At 44.0% G+C, this 14,617-nt stretch overlaps 1 pseudogene; it reads right to left on the minus strand.

The window, feature by feature from the left end:
• Positions 1-1,796: 1,796 nt before the first annotated feature.
• LOC125430170 lies at positions 1,797-14,198 on the minus strand (annotated as a pseudogene).
• Between the last annotated feature and the right edge of the window lie 419 nt (positions 14,199-14,617).

Raw genomic sequence — 14,617 nt, forward strand, 5'->3', positions numbered from 1 at the left:
CGCTTTAAAAAGTCATCATTGGATCCACTAGATTCATCCAATTACCATCCAATGTCCCATCTTTCTTGGTAAGGTAGTTGAGAGAGCAGCTGCAGAGCAGCTCCAGGTTTTTCTGAGGAAACGTCAGCCTTGGAACCATTCCAGTCTGGTTTCTGTCCTGGAAACAGCTCTGACCACCCTCACAGATGACCTTCGTAGACACCTGGACCAAAGAGGGTTGGCACTGTTGTTACTCCTCGATCTGACAGCAGCGTTCGACTTGGTTGACCATGACATCTTAATCAACTACCTTGGTGACACTGGGTCAATCTTGCAGTGACCGCACTTATTTCTCCAAGGACAGAGACAGGGGCTAGCAATCCGTGAGAGAACCTCCGCTTCACCGGCCAGCTGTTTAGAGTCTGGTGTGGAATGGTTAAAAGGGAGCTGGCTGAAGTTCAGCAAAGATGGAGCTCCTGTGGTTGAGCTGGGGAGGCTCAGGTAGAAAATGCAGTCAGGAGTTTGGGGTGCTCCTTGATGCCTCCCCAACATTGGAAACTCAGGTTGCACAGGTAACTCACCTGACGTTTTATCATATATGACAGGTGAAACAATATGACAGGTGAAACAATTAGTATCTTACAGGCGAGAGGGGGGCACATTTCTGAAGGCACAGTCTCAAAAATTTCAGGGTCTCATCAAGAGACTGCCCTGATGATACCTCCTAGGTTTGGTGCAGTTTGGTTCAGGGGGGGCCAAAGTTATGGACCCTCAAAGGGGGTGTCCCCATCCCCCATTCTTTCCAATGGGAGCTAAGGAGATGGGGGCTACCCTTTGAGGGTCCATAACTTTGTCCCCCCTAAAGCAAACTGCACCAAACTTGGGGGGTAGCATAAGGACAGTCTCCTGATGATACACTGAAAATATGGTGCCGATATGTCTAAAAATGCACCACCTGCAGGCACCAATGACCTGGTGCAGGCACCAATGACCTGGTGGGGTGGCCGCCCATGGGGGGGCATCCAACTCAGGTTTTGCCCAGGGCTCCAGTTTGCCTCATTATGTCCCTGTCTACTGGTGATCCCTGGCCTAAAAGAGGTCCAGCTAGCCTCAACCAGAGCCAGGGCTTTGTCAGCCTTGGCCCCAACCTGGTGGAACACCCTGTTCAGTGAGCCCTGAGGGCCCTAATGCAATTCCAACGGGCCTGTAAGACAGAGCTGTTTCACCAGGCATATGGCTGAGGTGGCTATGGTTTTCCATCAGTTTCCTCATCCCTCCTCCTGCAATACTCCTTTCTCACTGACATAAAGTTGGGTTTTAATATTTTGAAACGTTTTAACTTATTTTAATGTTTTAAAATGTATTTAAATTGTTTTTAAATGTTTATGTAGTTCATATTTTTTAAAAATGGATTTTATCATGTACTATGGAAATGTTGTGAGCCGCCCTGAGCCTTTTGGGGAAGGGCAACATACAAAACCCATAAAATAAACTAACAAATAAATAAATGATTAGAAGATAAACGGCATTTATTAATGTATTGTCAAAGGCTTTCATGGCCGGAATCACTGGGGTGCTGTGTGGTTTCCGGGCTGTATGGCCGTGTTCTAGCAGCATTCTCTCCTGACGTTTCGCTTGCATCTGTGGCTGGCATCTTCAGAGGATCCTCTGAAGATGCCAGCCACAGATGCAGGCGAAACGTCAGGCAAGAATGCTGCTAGAACACAGCCATACAGCCCGGAAACCACACAGCACCCCGGCATTTATTAACTTTGGAAGCCACATACAAATATAGCGAGGCATTCAGAAAGTCAAGCTGGTTTCAATGTTTGCTTTTCATTAGTTAGTTTTTCAGCCAGAAGTTACATTTAAAAAACATTTTAAAACAAAAACATATATTGTAATCCGCATCAATTTTCACTTTGCAGAAAAATGAATACAGTTTAAAAATATTTTGTAGAATACAGATAACATAAAATAGATCTCCAATAAGCAAAAGCAATGGGGATCTCTCATGCATTTGCTGTTCTAAAATGGAGAGATGCCACTCTTGTATACATCTTTCAAATGTCTTTCTTCTCTCCAGTGTAAGATAACGTGATTGCTCTTCACATGACTCCTTGCTGTGCCGTACAATACTTTGTGCGTTTATACATACAATAGCCACATGCAAAATACCCGTCTCTCACCAGATGAGGGTAGTGCATGTATGTCCCTTGTAACTGCAGTTTTGCACAATGAAATACCTGGAAGCAGGGCCCTAATTCATTACATGTTTTTGCTAATAAGATGTGGAATTATTCAAAACCAACACAAGGTGTGTACATTGAATATTCTGACACCTGTATACAGGTTTGAGTAAACTAAGCCAAGAGCTGCTAAAAACTGGACTGCCTAGTTTTAAGTAATGCATACATTTGAGAAACAGCGGCCTACTGGCTAGGCTTGAAAGACAAACTAAGTTTTTGTCTAGAGAAATAGGTAGAGATTCAGCTAGCTTAAGGCCTCCACAGATGATATATCAGTGAAGAAAAATTCCCACCTATTTTTCACACGTTTTACCTGTAGTAAGTAATTTCTTTGTCTCTAATTTTATTTGGAATGCACAGAAACCTGGAAAGGAAAGAAACTGGAAAAACAAATCAAACATGGTAACTATATTAGCAAAAGTCAAACTTCATATGGAAAATGCACTAGGTATATATTTTGTTGTTATTCATTTTGGAGGGATAGGCAGTTAGCTTTAAACAAAGACATTTGCAGGAGAGGGTGCATTTAACATAGAAAAAGGGTCGTTCTCATGTCCCCAACCCGAAAGAATGGAAAGAGTGTTTCTCCCTCAAAATCTGCTGGTTGGAAGCAATAGAACTCATACTGCTGTTCAACATCGGAAAAAACGATACTCTGCCTTTCGTAGTCCAGACAAACCTGGATCTTTCTAAAGGGGCATAGATCTAGAAGGACAGGAGGTGAAGTCAGAGCTTTGTACTGACCATAGCTGAAGCCCACAGCCCAAATCCCCTCTTCTGGTACAAAACTGAACTGCCCTTTTCTTTGCACAGACTCTCGGGCCACACCTACAGCCCAGAACATTCCATCCTCCACATCCACTGTCCAGTGATGTTTTCCTGAGGAGAATCCACGAGAACCAAGCACACAGCGGGCAGGGTCAAACCTCTTGGGGTTGTAGGCCACCTCCTGCCTGCATGGTCCCCATGACACCCTTCTCCGATCATCAGACACAAAAAATCGAGGATGAGCGGTCCCTCGGTCCAGCACCACGTACTCTGCAAAGAACCAAATGCAACAATGAGGTACACAGCTAAGACCCGAGCTTTTCCAGACAGTCACATTTAATATAGTTGAAAAAAACTTCAAAGTTGGTACCCAGGACCAGGGCACATGTACGTGCAAGTCTGGGATAATTCCAAGGTTTTCAAAAAAAGATTACCAGAAACTAGGGAGTTGCTATATTATTTACTAAATTTTAAGGCCAACCTTTCCCATCAAGACAGACTCAGGATGGCTCACACGATTCAATACAAAATCACAATACAACAAGATATACATCTACATTTAAAAACCAGTTTACAACTTAGGGGCCATAAGTAACAATATAAACCCAACAGGGGGTGGGGGGGTAGGGGAGAAAAGGAGGCCAGCTTTGATGGGAACAACCGTTGCTGCTCTCAACCACCACTCTGATGAAATAACCAAGTTTATACCATCTAAGTATGGTCTAATGTCTGTGCATGCATGGACCACACAAGAGAAATTAAGACAAAAACCGAAACGGAATGGAGGGGAACAGCAGTTAGTGCAAGACTTTCCCATAAAACATTTTGACAAAATATTTTTGTGGGTAACCTTTGACCTATTCTCTGCCTAGGTGATATTTGTATGCAGTCTGTCCTCAAGTCCATCTATCCATAATGAGCCACAATTACTTGGATAATAAAATGAAGCTGGAGAACAGGCTGTTAGTGTAGGTTCCAGGTCCCACTTTGGCATGGAGTATCTGGATCAGAGGCGTAGCAAGGGGGGAAAGCGCCCGGTGCACAGGTGCATCCTCTGCCCCGGAACGCCCCCAGAATGCCCTTGCCACACCCCCACAGGGGTGTGTGCTCAGTGCGCTTCGTACCCCCGCCCCCTTGGAGCTATGCCCCTGATCTGGATCATTGTGAATCCACAACACTGCTGTGTAGAAATGCCAAGTACTACACCACATGGCTATGTGACATTCCGAGTGGCTCCAACTTCCCACCCCCAGGCATAATGGGGATCTTTTAAAAAAAACACATCAAGCATAACAACAGAATTAGTCAGCCTCTGGTTTTGCTAAGCAACTGAATACAAACAAATACACTGAAGCTGTAACCAGGCTATAGTGTAATGAATGGGAGCAACTTAAATGTAAAATCCTCCAATAATTTTAATGCACTATACAGAGCAAACCATACTTTATACATCCATCAAACTCATCAATATTTGATGTTAAGCCCTATTGCTCAATAACATGGATGACTGAAAAGTCTTTTGCGTTATAGTCCTTGCTCTAATATGGAACATGAATATTCTATAAGATGTTAAAATTCTTGAAGGATTTCACATTTGAATTGATCCCATTTGTTATGCTGTAGCCTGCTTTCAGCTTGTTGTATTTGTTCAGATTAATTACTGTAGCCCCTTTTTTGTTAGTATAGGGCAGGGGTCCCCAAACTTTTTAAACAGGGGGCCAGTTCACTGTCCCTCAGACTGTTGGAGGGCCGGACTAAAAAAAACTATGAACAAATTCCTATGCACAAATGATTGTAAAATGTTTGATTTCACCTTTCAGCCTTTCTGTCATGGTCTATTTTTAGAACAGTGACCAAAGTATGTCAAGTACAGGGTGGGCTCCAAATATTGTTGGGGAGGCTGTGGAATACCTTCCCCTGTGGAAAAAAAAGCAGAACTTTCCCAATGAAGCATTCCATCTAACCCAGGATCAGGTATCTTCCTGGGTTCTTTCCTCCCTAGCAGCCAGCGAGCGATTCGCCAGCCTGGCTGATGCCAATGGGAGTGAGGCAGAACAGAAAGCCTGAGAGCAACACATGGAGTAGCCGAGAGGGAAGGGCGGAGCAGGCGTTGCCACATGTAAGGTTTCCAACTCTGGGTCAGAAAATGCATGGAGATTTGGGGGTGCCATCATGTAACTGCAATCAACGGCCGTTGGGGCCAGTTCCTCCTCTCCCTCGAGCCCCCACTGCACATGAATGGAGCCATCGCTGCCATGCCTGGCGGGCCGGATAAATGCCTTCAGGGGGCCACATTTGGCCCCCGGGCCGTAGTGTGGGGACCCCTGGTATAGGGTAAGGGAGCACAGCCATACATTCTGCAGCGCCAGGCTCATCATGTGACTCATCATCATTATTATCATTATAATACTTTTTCTTCAAGGAGTTCAGAGCAACATATATTAGATGTCCCCTGGATTATCTTCACCAATCCATTATATAGGTTAGGCTAAGTGGAGGTCTGCAACCTGCGGCTCTCCAGATGTTCATGGACTACAATTCCCATCAGCCCGTGCCAGCATGGCCAATTGATGGGAATTGTAGTCCGTGAACATCTAGAGAGCCGCAGGTTGCAGACCACTGGGCTAAGGGATATGATTAGCTCAAGGATATTATGTAGCTAGGGGGGGGTTTCCATCCAGGAAGAACCAGATTACAACATGGGATGCTTCCACACCACAGATTTCCCATGTTTCCACTAACCGATTGGTGCTGTTTTGTTTCATGCTTATGTAACCCATGCCATATTAGTATTTTTGTTTTGTTTGGATCTTAGAGCCCAGGGGATAAAAACTCACTGAGCAAATGCAGTATGCTGCTTTAACTGTGCAATATTGACATTCAAATACTGCAGAAACATACCTTGTATCCACTTTAGTTCAGACAGTTTCTCTAATGGTGTAAAAGGAGAGAAATGGGTGAAAAATCTATTAATTGTTAATACAGTATACATTGTATGTGTGTATTTGTATTTATTTTGACAATAGATGTATAGCAATTTTAAAAAATCAAGCAACAACATAAAGTAGACAACCAACTTTAAGTCATAAAACAAACAAAAACAAGCACAGGTAAACATTAGATTATAGCAATGATGGAATAAAGAAACCCAGGCAAAATTAAAATTAGTGTAATAGTCATAAAACAGGGTAAATAAACAAAATGAGATAAAACTCAGGGCGAATAAAAGCAGATCACATATAATACATATAGTATATAACTGTAGATGTTATGCATACTTACACAATATCTTAGAGTTATCAGATTAGTAACCGGTGGATAGGCTTTTTAAAAAATGTAATAATGTCTAATTTAAATCAGATGCTTGGATAAAATGTTTTTTAATGAAAAACCATCTAAACATAGTTTGTAAGTAAGCTACATTTTAGCTCAAAGATATCTCATCATGGAACAGAGATCAGAATGAAACTAAGTCCTAGCCCAGTGATGGCGAATCTATTATACGCGTGTCAGCACTGACACGCGTAGCCATTTTTGCTGACACGTGGCTGCATGCGGCCGCATACAGAGAAGTATGGGGCCGCATGCTGTCTGGGCTCGGCCCAGCCCGGACTGCTGCTGGCACTTGGACTGCTGCTGGTGTCCCCAGGGGTTCCCTGTGGCAACAGGGCTTTCCCCCCGACAGGGGAGCCCCGGTGCAGGCCAACGCCCTGCCGGAGGGAGTCCCCGTGAACCCAGAAGATCACATATAATACATATAGTATATAATTGTAGATGTTATGCATACTTACACAATATCTTAGAGTTATCAGATTAGTAACCGTTGGATAGGCTTTTAAAAAAATGTAATAATGTCTACTTTAAATCAGATGCTTGGATAAAATGTTTTTAATGAAAAACCATCTAAACATAGTGCGAGAAGCTGAACAGGCCAGAGGCTCTCCGGCGAGAAGGGAGACCGATCATGCTCCTTGGCTGCAAGGTGTGTCGGGCTTTGTCGAGAATCTCTCACCCGGCACATCAGCAGCCAGAGGAAATCTTTTGGAACTGTTAAATAATATCAAGACCAACAAAAGAAACCGACTGACAGATGAACAAAGAAGTCACTAAGCAGGTAAGTTAAATAATTAGTTTTGGGTTTATTAAATGCAGTTATATGTTACAATTATGCATTTTGTTATTTAAACTATAAATATCGTGAAATTATGTTTTTTTTCATAAAGTGACACACCACCCGAGTTATGCTTGGTTTTTTGGAGAATTTTGACACACCAAGCTCAAAAGGTTGCCCATCACTGTCCTAGCCTCACACTCCAAATGCTTTTTGCCAGCATATTTATCAGTTTAAAAGGTTTGCAGCACACGTCTTCCCAAATATTTTTAAAGGACAAACAGAACTCCTCCACACTATCTAATACTAGATATTATGCTACTAGTGGAAGACTGTGTCACAAAGGTTAACTATGACTGAGGCATGCACTGCCATCTCAGTATAGCCCAGTGGTGGCAAACCTTTGGCACTCCAGATGTTATGGACTACAATTCCCACCAGCCCCTGCCAGCATGGTCAATTGGCCATGCTGGCAAGGCTAATAGAGTGGTCTTTATCTAAGGTATAAGGTCACTCCCCTGGCCTAACAAAAATCAGAAGCCATCTTTTTTCAGCTGAGCAGATAAGTTCAGAAATGCATTTGTTACCTTTGAATTCCTTCACTTCCTGCTGCAATGACGCCCTTTTCTCAGAGAATGTTTGGAGTATCCTCCTGAGCTTTGAGCAATCAGGCATAATAGGAGGCTGGAATTGGTCCTTCATACATCTAGAGTTTTAAAAATGGTTGAAAACATTTTGTTCACACATTTGAGTCCCTTAAAAAAAACTGAGCACCTCAAAGGCCAACATTTGTTTTTCATGATTCAAAGCTTATACTCTAGGGGAAAAAATGGCTAGCCTGTACTACTGGCCTTTTTTCCCTGCTGCTACAGACTAACACTTAAAGCTACTCTCATTGAACAAATGTAGAAGCGAAAGTGGGCCTTCAAGGAATGCATCATTGTCGGGAAAGGGTGTGGACACACGGTAGGGAAAGCCCAGATTCCTGTAGCTATAAAAAAACTGATTTCAGGGGATCAATCATAAGCTGTCCCTGAAGGATGAATTGAACTGGATGGTACCCACTATCAATCACACACATAGGAAGTATCTGCAGCACAGCCAAAACACTCAAATATGGAGAAAACTTGGTCTGCATATGATACCAATGTTGCATGCATATCATCAGTGAAGACTTCCCTCCTTCCCTCCAAGTAGTTCTCCTTTTTGAAAAGTTGTAATATGGTGACATGTAAGACACACAGCACCTTTATAACGAGTTGCGATCGCTATCAATGAACTCGCCAAATGGAAAACCAATTCATTTATAACAATTGAAACTCATAAATAGGCTGTGTGGAATCCACCTAAATGCAGAGCACAGACCCGGACATGAAAAAAAATTACTAATAATGATGGAATCTTGCTTACAAGATTGTCTCGGAAAGTTATGGGGCTAATCCAGTCTGATTAAACTTCGCCCACACCCTCTTTTGATGCAAACATACAAACTGGTTGAATGGGAAAATGTTTCTGAGAAGCTATGCTTGATATAATGAAGCACTGCACTCTAACAACTGTACAGGTCTTACCCTTAAGAAATAACACTAACTTGTGGCAACTCAAAAAAGTCACAGCACAAATGCAAATTTACTGCCAAGTCTCAAAATGACCACAGTGTGGTGGGAAGAATAGCCTCATACCTGTTCATGGTACTTCTAATATCCTGGCAGAAAAGAAAAAAAAAGAAGGAGTAAATGTAGGTGCTTCAGTCTAATACATGTAGCTGCCTTATACTGAGTCAGACCATTTGTTCTATCCACTCTGACTGGCAGTAGCTGTCTAGGGTTTCAGATTAAAACCTTCCACATTGATCACTATCTGAGGCTCATTCCGCACATGCAGAATAATGCACTTTCAAACTGCTTTCAGTGCTCTTTGAAGCTGTGCGGAATAGCAAAATCCACTTGCAAACAGTTGTGAAAGTGGTTTGAAAACGCATTATTTTGCATGTGCGGAAGGGGCCTGAGTCTTTTAACTGCAGATGTCAGGATTGAATCTGGGACCTCCTGAATGCAAAGCAAATGCTTCACCATTGAGTCACAGCTCCTCAGACATTATGCTATGGCACTCCCCCATTATATATGGAACTGGGATTGCCCCCTCCCATAAAAGCTCATCCTCCCGTATTTTTGTTTTCCCATATAACCCACTCCCCCCGCAAACAGGACTCCAAAATACTTCAACTGTGCAATCCAAAAGGGGCTGGAAGGGCTTAAGTTATTTGGAAGCAGCAGAAGGTTGTGCTGGTGTCCATGCCACCATAGCAGCATAGAATCATAAGAGACCACAAGGGCCATCAAGTCCAAGGGCCATGCAGAACACACAAAGTTCTTCCTAATGTTTAGGTAGAATCTCTTTTCCTGCACCTTGAATCCATTACTCCATGTCCTACATAGTTATCATGCCCCCCCCCTTAACCTTCGCTTCTCCAGACTAAACATCCCCAGCTCCCTAAGCCTCTCTTCATAGGGCATGGATTCCAGACCTTTTTACCATTTTGGTTGCCCTCCTCTGGACACATTCCAGCTTGTCAATATCCTTCCTAAACTGTGGTGCCCGAACTAAACATAGTACTCTAGGTGAGCTGACCAATGCAGAGTAGAGTAATTGGTGAGCTGACCAATGCAGAGTAGAGTAATACAATTACTTCCCTCAATCTAGAAACCATACTCTCATTGATGAATCCCAGAATTGCATTGGCTTTCTTCGCTGCCACATCGCACTGCTGACTCATGTTCAATTTGTGGTCTACTAAGACTCCCAGCTCCCTTTCTCATGTAGTGCTGTCAAGCCAGGTGTCACCCATCCTATATCTGTGCATTTCTACACACGCATGTAGAATCTTACATTTATCCCTGTTGAAATTCATTTTTTAGTAATTTCCCAACTATTTCCCAACTGGCCCAGCTTTCTAATGTGTCCAGATCATTTTGAATCCTGCCCCTGTCCTCCAGGATATTAGCGACCCCTCCTAATTTGGTATCATCTGCAAATTTGATTAACGTGTCCTTTATTTCATTATCCAAGTCATTCAGGAAAATATTGAACAGCACTGGGCCCAGGACAGAACCCTGTGGCACTCCACTACTCATTTCTCTCCAGGATGAAGATGAGCCATTGATGAGCACTCTTTGTGTTCGGCCAGTCAAAAAAATTACAAATCCATCTGACAGTTGCATTGTCTAGTCCACATCTTTCCAGCTTACTCACAAGAATATCATGGGGCACCTTGTCAAAGGCCTTATATATTGCAAATGATTACTTCAATGCAATAATAGAAGAAGAAGGAGGAGAAGGAGGAGGAGGAGTTTGGATTTATATCCCCCCTTCTCTCCTGCAGGAGACTCAAAGGGGCTTACAATCTCCTTGCCCTTCCCCCCTCACAACAAACACCCTGTGAGGTGGCTGGGGCTGAGAGAGCTCCGAGAAGCTGTGACTAGCCCAAGGTCACCCAGCTGGCGTGTGTGGGAGTGTACAGGCTAATCTGAATTCCCCAGATAAGCCTCCACAGCTCAGGCAGCAGAGCGGGGAATCAAACCCGGTTCCTCCAGATTAGATACACGAGCTCTTAACCTCCTACGCCACTGCTGCTCTTCAGTGATGTGTAGATGCAGTTCAGATTTCATGCATCTGGTGCAACCACAACAGACAGTCAGTGTGGTACAGTGATTAGTGTTGAACTAGGGCTGGAGAAGCCTGGTTTGAAATACTTGCTTGCTAGGAAACTTACGGGGCAACCCTGGGCCAGTCATTCTCTCTCAGCTACTTCGCTGTTGTCAGGATAAAATAGAGGAAGGGAGAACCATAATAGGGAGAACTGCCCAGAGCCTCCTGGAGGAAGGACAGGATTAAAATGCACTAAGTAAACAGAATAGTTGGAAAATTATTATCTTTTTCCTATAATAAACTGCTGTTTCTACAAGCATTATTTCCCACAACAATGCACTACTTTGAGAGAAGTTGTACAGAGCAAAGATAGAACAAGGGGGAAACCAGCATATGTTTATTACACCATAACAGAATGCATGCAAAAACTACATCATCATCATCTTACCTGGAGGAGCCCACTTGGTAGCTCCTGGCACTTCTGCTCAAGCTCCTGGATTAGGGCCTCCAGACGGGATATCTCCTCAGAAAGCTTCATCACATTTCTCTCCTCTTTGGCCTCCACTTTTCCCTCCACTTCGTCCAGCTGGGACAACAAATGATGCTTGTGTGTCTCAAGAAACTCTTGCAGCTCTTGAAACACTGAAAGGAGTTTCTGCCTCTCAGCTGCTGTGTCCTTCTGTTATGGACAGATGAGGACAGAATAAAGAACACGGTGAAAACACGGAGACTCAGGTGGCGTTCTCAGGGGACTTGCAGAAATTCTGCTGATCTCTCATCAAACATATTGTGAGTAACTGTTTCCTCTGAACTGAAACCATGCAGATGACCACTGCTCTAGCAAAACGGGCACCTACTGGCCAGTGCCTATGATACTGCTGCCAGGCATATTACCAAAAGTCATTCCAAAAAGCCACAGGGAAGTGGAATGGAGGGTGGGGGAGAGGTTAAGTTTTCTTTGTTCTAATTTTATTAATCCCCGCCCCCACCCTTGTTGATCTGCTCCAGCATTATGGAAACATACGTGACATTTCCAGGGGTGGGGAGAATCCAGCTACTCCCAGATATCAGGACCAGTTCTGTCTCCTTCCATGTCACAGGCAGAAGCATCTAACAATCAGTTACCAGTAATAGCTCAGAGTTGCAGCGTTACTACCATGGAAAGCCTCTATTCGGAGCCTAAATTCATAAGACAGAGGATCATCTTGTTTATATATCCAAATAGGGTGTTGGCCTTGCAATGGGTTGCATCATTCAAACCTCATCCTAACCTACCTCATACACCAGCATTCTAACCTACCTCACAGGGAGGCTGAAGAGAAGGGTACAAGTAAAAGGTAGATCAGTTAGTAGGTGGGAAGGAGCAAAGGAAAGTTGATGATATGGAGCTGTCAAGAGGAGGGAAAGAAGAAATAATATAGGGAGAGGGATTCAGGAGGAAATCAGAGGCTGACTACAAGTCTTTTCAGGTGTCCCGCCATGCTACAGAGCCCAGCTTGCCTGGCACCATGCAACTTGTATAGAGTTTCATAGATAGAGGCTACTTGGGGGAGGGAAGGAAGGAGAGATTAAATCAGGGGGCAGATCAAGGGGGGTTGGTTAGTCAGCAGGAAAGAAAGAAGGGAACTGAATAAGGGAAAGGAGAAATAGTGTGTTAGGAGAAAAATGAAACATCCGCCACAAATACTTATGGCTTGTTAACTCCCTACTGTGCTCTTTACACTTTATTGTTCCACTTACCAGCAGATCCTGTATTGGTTTCTTTATCTGCAATTTAAGTGACAAAATATTTTCTTTCTCTTCTTTCAGCCTCTGCAGACACTGATGCAGTTTATCCTAAAATATATATAAATGCACTTAAAGAAATGAAATCAACAATTTTCTTTCTCACCTATTTGGCCAGCTACTGTAAACAAAGAATTCATATTTACAGCCCCATCTACCATAGCATGAAATGGAGAAGAAACACCTGTGCATCTGATCCCATAGCATAGCACAATAGAATAGGGAAGGTGTATGAATTTGGAAGGGGGATGGAAGAAGAGTTACTCCAGGATTCTCCTGAAACAGTTTGAGACGTTGTGGCAATGGCATAGCAAGGGAAGAATGTTGTCCCCTAAGAGGCTCCTGGAGCAACCAATATAGATCAGGGTTACAGCTGGGGGTGAACACCTCCTCCTCACAACATTATTTTCCCAATTGCCCTCAGATTTCTGGCTGCTCTAAGAAACTGGGTGGGTGGGTGGGTGGGTGACAATACTGCTGCAATTGCCTAGCAATGGCTACAAAGGGAATTTGTTTCTTAAAGCTATAGGTTCTACTCCTGTCATATGGGAAGGCTTTAATTCCACCACCATCCCATCATTGTGCATGCGCATGAGGCAACAGGCTACTTTTTACAGACTAGATTATACCTCAGGAATTCCAAGAATTCCAATATTTTGTATTCTCTGAACCTACCTAAAAGTTGACAAGTTTGAGAAACTATATGAAAATATAACATAAGAAAAGAGTATGGGACAGGTAAGTCTTGTCCTACTCCCACCCTTTGGTTTAGAATTAGCAGGAACCAGTGAATTCTGACAGGCTTCCAGTTCTTCCAAGATGCCCCTGTCGCAAGTGAATTTCCACAGGATCTGTGTATCCATAATGAAGACTGCTGAGTAATATACCAGAGTCTGATTATTGGAACAAGATTCAAAGATGTAACACCTCTTCCCCAAATATATCATGTTTCCCTTTTGATTGATCCTCCTTCTGGAATCCAGAAACTGAGGCTGTTTCCGCATGAAGGCGGAAACGGCCGGGTCGGCGTTTCCGACGCCGACCTGACGATGCTGGGACCGTCCACACGGACGGCGGCGTTCCCCAAAAAGAGCGCTGGGAAACGCCGGCTTCAGGCCGGGCGGGCGGCGCGAGGGCGGCGCGGCTACGTTGCAGCTGCGCCCCCCCCCCCCGTGCGAATGGCGGCCTGAGGCATCTTCTCATAAACCACTTCATTACCTTGTAAACCTGAGCAGCCTCCTCTATAGGAACCACACTATGTGCCTTATGTGCCCTGGACTTGTCACACACCACACACATGGGAGTCTGGTCATATTCGCAGAAGAGCCTGGTGGGCCTCCAGGTGTTTCTCACAAAATCTCTGCTCGACATCTTTCATTTGCCCGGCCTCCTGCTGAACTATTAAGCCATGAGTTTCATGATGCTCCATAGATGCCTGTTGGGACAGGAAGATTTTTCCAGAGAAAGAGTTTTCGGCATTGCGGGCAGGGAAGTGCTGCAGAAGAGGACTCTGCACAGCACTGTGCGATGCAGTTTCGGCAGAAGTTGTGCCCACAATCGATGATCATCACCGGATCCTGAAAATAATCCAGGCAGATGGAGCACGTGGCTTCATCTTGAAGAGTTTTTTCTGGATTTGGAGCCGCCATTTAACGGAGTCTTCTGGCAAAGCAGAGACACAAAGTGTTAGTTTCGCTTTTCAGGCTGACAATAGCAAGCATTTCCCTTCTGTAAACAGCACCCAGCAGCACAAAGGCCAGATAAAAAGGCTCGAGGGGGGAAAAACCAGGAAGTAGGTTTTCACTGTTGGAGGTACAAAACGCGGGAATGATTTCATTGTAACTTTTATGGGAGCAAGAGAACCTCTCTGTGTTCAACAGTTAGCCCAAACATTGAAACATGTCATGCTTGGCCTCTCCCCCATTTCTGACTTCTCAGTGAATATGAGGGAAGGGTTGCATGATACAACTTCATTCAGCTGAAGGCCACAAAGTAGAGTAGGAAGCGGCCCTATTCTCACCTTCCTTTGTTTAACCCTCTCTTACTGGCCTTTTATTAGTAACTTGACAGGCTGATG

The sequence above is a fragment of the Sphaerodactylus townsendi genome, linkage group LG03, assembly GCF_021028975.2.
Source record: "Sphaerodactylus townsendi isolate TG3544 linkage group LG03, MPM_Stown_v2.3, whole genome shotgun sequence".
Lineage (NCBI taxonomy): Eukaryota > Metazoa > Chordata > Lepidosauria > Squamata > Sphaerodactylidae > Sphaerodactylus > Sphaerodactylus townsendi.